Source organism: Pongo pygmaeus, chromosome 17 (assembly GCF_028885625.2).
Source record: "Pongo pygmaeus isolate AG05252 chromosome 17, NHGRI_mPonPyg2-v2.0_pri, whole genome shotgun sequence".
Classification (NCBI taxonomy): Eukaryota; Metazoa; Chordata; class Mammalia; order Primates; family Hominidae; genus Pongo; species Pongo pygmaeus.
Genome location: NC_072390.2, coordinates 46432148 through 46439381, shown reverse-complemented (window position 1 = coordinate 46439381; position 7234 = coordinate 46432148). Strand labels below are relative to the sequence as shown.

The 7234-nt window shown below is 48.1% G+C and overlaps 2 pseudogenes; both read right to left on the bottom strand.

Annotated features, from left to right (window-relative positions):
* Positions 1–426: 426 nt before the first annotated feature.
* LOC129018772 (epsin-2-like) lies at positions 427–1027 on the bottom strand (annotated as a pseudogene).
* Positions 1028–4403: 3376 nt separating this feature from the next.
* On the bottom strand, positions 4404–5856 carry LOC129018651 (6-phosphogluconate dehydrogenase, decarboxylating-like; annotated as a pseudogene).
* Positions 5857–7234: the final 1378 nt, after the last annotated feature.

Genomic DNA, 7234 nt, shown 5'->3' with positions numbered 1-7234 from the left:
CAGGGTAAGACTCTGTCTCAGAAAAAAAAGAAACAAGATTATCAAGAAAAAGCATTTGTTTCCTCCTGGCTACCAGAGTCAACTCCCCATTGGATATGCAGCAGGACAACCCTTTGCTGCCAGACCCACTCTGAGGAGGAAGCAGACAAGACCTGCCTCTGCCCACCTTTTGCCCAGATGTACAGAATGAGACCCACAGAGCAGCAAAGGGCATTAGAGACCCCTGAACCAGAGCAGCCAAGGGGCTGAAAGTCCCTTTATAACCAAACTCAATCCAGACCAAGGACAATGTGCCTGGACTGCCAAAGGCTCAGTACCGAGGATAGATTCAAGCTCTGCGGGGACCACCGCTCCCTAAGCCCGGGGACACCCATCCCACCTGTCACCCATTGCTGCTGCTCTGGCAAAGGGTGAGAAGCACTTCCATTACTCACAGCCATGGTAGGAGCCCGGGGACACCTGGCCTTACCATACTCCTGCTCCGAGTGGCTGGTGGAGAGGTTGGGCTGGCTGGAGCCTCGCCCAAGGTGATCTGGTTGCTGCCCATGCCAGTGGCAACCTGGGCCATGCGCTCTTTACTTTTGAGAGCCTGGGCCCTCTCAGCCTTCAGTCATTCCTCATCTTTGAGGAGCGCCAGCAGTTGCTTTGACTTCTCATGCACATTGATGCCCTGGTCCTTGCCGTCTTGGTCAATGTACTGGAAGTCCTACAGGGTCTGGATGGCAAAGATGATCTCACGGCACTGCTGGGCCACGCACTCGGAGCCTGTCTTGATGAGGTAGTCCAGCAGCAGCAGCTCCTTGTACACATGCTGCCAGTTCTTGCTATGGTCATTGAGCCGCTTCCACACCATGCTCATGATCTCCGAGAAGGCCACCATGTTGTAGGTCAGGTCTGCAATCTCGGTCATCAGAGAGCTGGATGGGCCCCATGGGTCATTGGAGGTGGCCTCCTGGACTTTGATTTCTGCCTCTGAGTAATTGTTCACAATGTTTTTCATCTGCTATCTCATAGACAAAGTCATCATTTTTCTTTGTTACACATTTAAAGCCCTTCAAAGAGAGAAACTTTCCTGTCCTTGGTAAGTGCACACCCTGTGAAGGTTCAGTTTCCATAATCAAGCTGGAGCAAGAACCCTGAACGATCATTTCCTCCTTTGGAGCCTCAGATCCAAAAAGCTGGAAGCCATGACTAGGCTACCGTGAGGTCCATGTCTGTTATGAGGCTCCGGTCCACAAGTTTGGTAACCTCCATCTGCCTCATCACCAGTGAACACCTAGCACTTAGCACTGCACCCGACACAGAAATGAACACTAAAATCCTTGGACTCTCCACAGTGATGTCTTTTTGCCTGTGAATGATTGACTGAGGGCTGGCAGCCCCTACGCAGCTTCAGGATGGGGTTGGTCACCAGAAAGGCCAAAGCAGGATCAGTCCCGGGAGGGGATTGAAGGTTAAGTTTATCACCAATGGCCAATCATTTAGTCAATCTTGTCTCCATAATGAAGCCCCCAGAAAAACGTAAAAGGACAGGTTCAGGAAGCTTCTGGATGGCTGAACACATGAAGGTTCTTGAAGGGTGGCACCTAGGTATGGCATGAAAGCTCTGCACTCCTCCCATACCTGGTCTATGCATCTCTTCATCTGTATCCTTTGCAATATCCTCTGCTCCTCCGGGCTGGCGTGGGTGTGCCGCCAGCACTGGGGAGGTGGGAGCTACCAGAGCCCATGGAGCCACGGCCGCCACGTCTGCCTCTGTTTTCAGAATTTTCATTAATGGACAAAAGTAAATATAATGTTTAGATATGTATCATCTTTTTTTTAAAAAAAAATAGAGAATTTAGATATATGTAGATTAAGGGACTTGCCCAGGGAATGAATGAGGAAGACTGGCATAGGGATTCCATCTTCTGATAGTCTGATAATCTCTAGAGCATTGCTTACACATGTAAACCATAATCTTCAAGCAAAAGTAAATAAATACCCAGAGCTTATTTTGGGTTACATATATTACTAATGCTTTTGTGCCCTTTGGTGTCTTTATAAACATAGTTTTAAATGGAAAGTGATTGATATGGTTTGGATGTGTTCCAACTCAAATATCATCTTGAATTATAGTTTGCATCATTGCCACATGTGTGGGAGGGACCAGGTGGAGATAAATGACCCATGGGGATGGTTTCCCCCATCCTGTTCTCATGACAGTAAGTCAGTTCTCATGAGATCTGATGGTTTTATAAGTGGCTTCCTTCTTCTTCTTCTCCTTTCTGATGCCATGTAAAGAAGGAAATGTTTGCTTCCCCTTCCACCATGATTTTAAGTTTCCTGAGGCCTCCCCAGCCCTGTGGAACTGTGAGTCAATTAAACTTCTTTCCTTTATAGATTACCCAGTCTAGGGTATGTCTTTATTAGCAGTGTGAGAATGGACTAATACAGTGAGTTAAAGTCCAAGGTGAATTTATCTTAGTGAATTGAGTCATTTACCTCTCATTTGCCTTTCCGTGCCAGCAACTTTAAGACAGGATCCATACCCAGGCAAGGTAGAATAATTAAACTGGGAAAAGGAAACCATGTAATTCAAGCCAAATGACCTGTTTTGGCCTGAACTATCCAAATAACTATGACTAAATTGGTTTTGTTTTATTTTGTTTTTGTTTTTTTTTTGAGTGGAAGTCTCGCTGTCACCCAGGCTGCAGTGCAGTGGCGCCATCTCAGCTCACTGCAACCTCTGCCTCCTGGGTTCAAGCGATTCTCCTGCCTCAGCCTCCTGAGAGTAAGCTGGGATTACAGGCATGTGCCACCATGCCTGGTTAATTTTTTTTTTTTTGAGATAGAGTTTCACTCTTGTTGCCCAGGCTGGAGTGCAATGGTGCAATCTCAGCTCACTGCAACCTCTGCCTCCTGGGTTCAAGCAATTCTCCTGCCTCAGCCTCCCGAGTAGCTGGGATTACAGGCATGTGCCACCACTCCTGGCTAATTTTGTATTTTCAGTAGATGGGGTTACTCCATGTTGGTCAGGCTGGTCTCAAACTCCCAATCTAGGGTGATCCCCCTGCCTTGGCCTCCTAAAGTGCTGGGATTACAGGTGTGAACCACCACACCTGGCCTAATTTTTTTGAGACAGAGTCTCAATCTGTTACCCAGCCTGGAGTGCAGTGGTGCAATCTCGGCTCACTTGCAACCTCCGCATCCCAGGTTCAAGCGATTCTCCTGCCTCAGCCTCCCAAGTATCTGGGACTACATGCGCCTGCCACATGTCCAGCTAATTTTTGTATTTTTAGTAGACACGGGGTTTCACCATATTGGCCAGGCTGGTCTCGAACTCCTGACCTTGTGATCTGCCCATCTTTGCCTCCCAAAGTGCCGGGATTACAGGCGTGAGCCACCACGTCCAGGCTAATTTTTGTATTTTTTAGTAGAGACAGGGTTTCACCATGTTGGCCAGGCTGGTCTCAAACTCCTGACCTCAAGTGATCCGCCCACCTTGGTCTCCCAAAGTGCTGGGATTACAGGCGTGAGCCACTACACCTGGCCTTTTTTGTTTTATTTTTAAATTTACTTATTTTTGAAGCTAGAGGATCGGCAATAAAAGTAGATAAAGAACTAAATTATCCAAACTACCTCAATTGGCTACCCAGGGAGAATCAGTGTTGATCTTTATTTATTTATTTATTTATTTATTTATTTATTTATTATCAGTCTGATGTAGCTTTTATTGAGTAAAGGAAAAAGGGAATTCAGCCGCATGATACAGAGGTTCCAATTGATCACAGTGCACAAACACCCTTCCCGTCTGCATGATGGGAACCACACCAGCACATGGGGCATGCAGAAGCCACTGCTGCAAGGAGGTGGTTCCCACTCTCACACATATGAGCAGCTCCTGGTCAGTCCCAAGAGGCAAGGGCAGAGGGCACGGCGGCTCTCACAGAGCTACTTTACGAATAAATTGTGTGCCTTCCTCAGGAGTCTCTTACAACACTTTTTAAAAAGATCTGGGCCAGGCGTGGCTCACGCATGTAATCCCAGCACTCTGGGAGACCGAGGCGGGCAGATCACGAGGTCAGGAGATCGAGACCATCCTGGCTAACATGGTGAAACCCCGTCTCCACTAAAAATACAAAAAATTAGCCGGGTGTGGTGGCAGGCGCCTGTAGTCCCAGCTACTCAGGAGGCTGAGGCAGGAGAATGGCGTGAACCCAGGAGGCGGAGCTTGCAGTGAGCCAAGATCACGCCACTGCACTCCAGCCTGGGCGACAGAGTGAGACTCCGACTAAAAAAAAAAAAAAAAAAAGATCTGAACAGAAAATAGGGCAAAGGGCCAGCTGGCAGTGCCATGAGGCGCTCATGGAATGTCCTGGTCTGTGGAATCGTGGAGGGTGACAGGAGCAGCATCATCATCATCAGGCATTGTATGACGAGGATGACACACTGCCACTGTGGCCTGTCCAGTTGGTGTAGATAAACTGCCCTGGTTTGGCCAAGAGTTCATAGGTGTGAGCCCTGAAGTAATCCTGCTGAGCCTGGATGAGGTTGGCTGGAAGCATCTCGTGTCTGTACTTGTCATAGAAGGAGAGGGCAGTGGCAAAACAGGGCATGGGAATGCCAGCCTGGACCCCAGTGCTGACTGCCCACCAACAAGAGTCCTCGCAGTTTCCAACAGCTGACTTAAGAAGTCGTCCAGTAGGAGGTTCTGAGGTTCTGGGTTTCGATCAAATGCATCCTTTATCTTTCCTAGGAATACACTTCTAATAATGCAGCCCCCTCTCCACATCAGGGCGATGCCACCCATAATTGAGGGTCCAGCCAAACTTGGTGGCCCCCTGCCTTAGCAGCGTAAAGCCTTGAGCATAAGAGATGATCTTCGAAGCGTAGAGGGACCTTCTGAATGTCCTCCAGGAATGATTTCTTATCACCATCACACTGGAACTTTTGGGGACCCTTCAGCTTTTTGCTAGCTTGAATTCTCTCATCCTTCAGAGATGACAGGCACCGAGCAAAGACAGCTTCTCCAATGAGGGTGACGGGTACGCCATACTCCAGGGCGGAGATGGTGGTCCACTTCCCCATGCCCTTCTGCCCTGCACTGTCCCTGATCTTTGGCAGCAAGTGTTTGCCATCAGCATCTTGGAACTTGAGAATATTGGCTGTGATTTCAATCAGGAATGAGTCTAGCTCTGTCCTATTCCAATCCTTAAAAGCCTGGGCCATCTTGTCCTGCGCCATGCCCAGCATGTCTTTCATCAGGTGGTACGCCTCACAGATCAGCTGCATGTCCCCATACTCTATCCCATTGTGCACCGTCTTCACAAAGTGTCCTGTTCCCTCATCTCCCACCCAGTCACAGCAGGGTTCTCCAGTTCCTACTTTTGCAGCAATGCCTTGGAAGATGGTCTTGATGTGGGGCCATGCTTCTTTGTTCCCTCCTGGCATGAGCAATGAGCCATACCAGGCCTCTTCCTCTCCACCACTGTCTCCGCTCCCCACAGATAAAATTCCCTTGGCCTTGAGGTCTTGGCACTGTCTTGTGGTGTCCCTATATTCAGAATTTCCTCCATCAATGATGATGTCACCAATGTCCAACAATGGTACCAGTTTTTTGATGAAATCATCCACAGCTTGCCCAGCCTTCACCAGGAGGATGATCTGCCGGGGCTTCTTCAGCTTGGAGACCATCTCTTTCAGGGACTGGGCACCCACCACTTTGGTTCCCTTTGCCTCATTGGCCAAGAAATCATCCACTTTGGAGACAGTCCTATTAAAAGCACAGACCACGAATCCATGGTCATTCATGGTCAGAATTAAGTTCTGGCCCATGACTGCCAATCCGATCAGCGCGATGTCAGCTTGGGCCATGGCGGTGAACAGAGCAGAACCGAAGAGCAACGAGGCACGGAGGAAGAGTCTGATCTTTAAAACTGATAATAGGAAATGCTGTGAAGGCATTTTACCCAAAAATAAGAACCCTAGGCCGAGTGTGGTGACTCATGCCTGTAATTCCAGCATGATGGGAGGCTGAGGTGGGAGGAGTGCTTGAGTCCAGAGTTTGAGACCAGGCCACACAACACAAGGAGACCCTGTGTCTCAAAAAAAAAAAAAAAAAAGAAAGAAAGAAGAAAAATTAGCTGGGTATGGTGGTGCCTGTGTAGTTCCAGGTACTTGGGAGGGTAAGGTGGATAAGGTGGGAGGATCACTTGAGCCTGGGAAGTTTAGGCTGCAATAAGCTGTGATTGTGCCACTGCACTCCAGGCTGGGTGGCAGAGCGAGACCCTGTTTCAAAAAAAAAAAAAAGAACTCTAGCTCCTGTCATTTCATGTGATAGCATAACTTCTATCTAAATTCAGCTTTTATATTTTAAGAGTATTGACATTATTAAAAATAAATAAAGAGGCCAGGCACGGAGGCTCACGCCTGTAATCCCAGCACTTTGGGAGGCCAAGGTGGGTCAATGGCTTGAGCCCAGGGGTTCAAGACCAGCCTGGGCAACATGGTGACACCCCGTCTCTACAGAAAATACAAAAATTAACCGGGCGTGGCAGTGTGTACCTGTGGTCCCAGCTACTTGGGGGGCTAAGGCAGTAGAATAGATTGAGCCTGGGGGGTAGAGGTTGTAGTGAGCTGAGATTGTGCCATTGCCCTCTAGCCTGAGTGACAAGAGTGAAACCCTGTCTCAAAACAAACAAAACAAAACAAAACCCTGTCTCAAAAAAGAAAAAAATATTTCCATGAAGAAACCCCAGTTTCAGTGCTGAAAATTTTTAAATACTCAGGAAATAAATAACATCAATCATATATAAACTCTTTCAAAAATAGAGGAGAAAAGAACGACTCCTCATTTTTAGAGATGGGGTCTCCCTCTGTTGCCCAGACTGGTCTCAAACTCCTAAGCTCAAGTGATCCTCCTGTCTTGACCTCCCAAAGTGCTGGAGTGCTGGGATTACAAGAGTGAGCCACTGAGCTCAACCCCAATTTGTTTTTTGTTCTTTCTTTCTTTCTTTTTTTTTTTTTTTTGAGACGGCGTTTTGCTCTTGTTGCCCAGGCTGGAGTGCAATGACGCAATCTAGGCTCACCGCAACCTCTGCCTCCCGGGTTCAAGCGATTCTCCTGCCTCAGCCTCCCAAGTAGCTGGGATTACAGGCGCCCGCCACCACGCCTGGCTAATTTTTTTTGTATTTTTAGTAGAAACAGGGTTTCACCATGTTAGCCAGGCTGGTCTTGAACTCCTGGCCTCAGG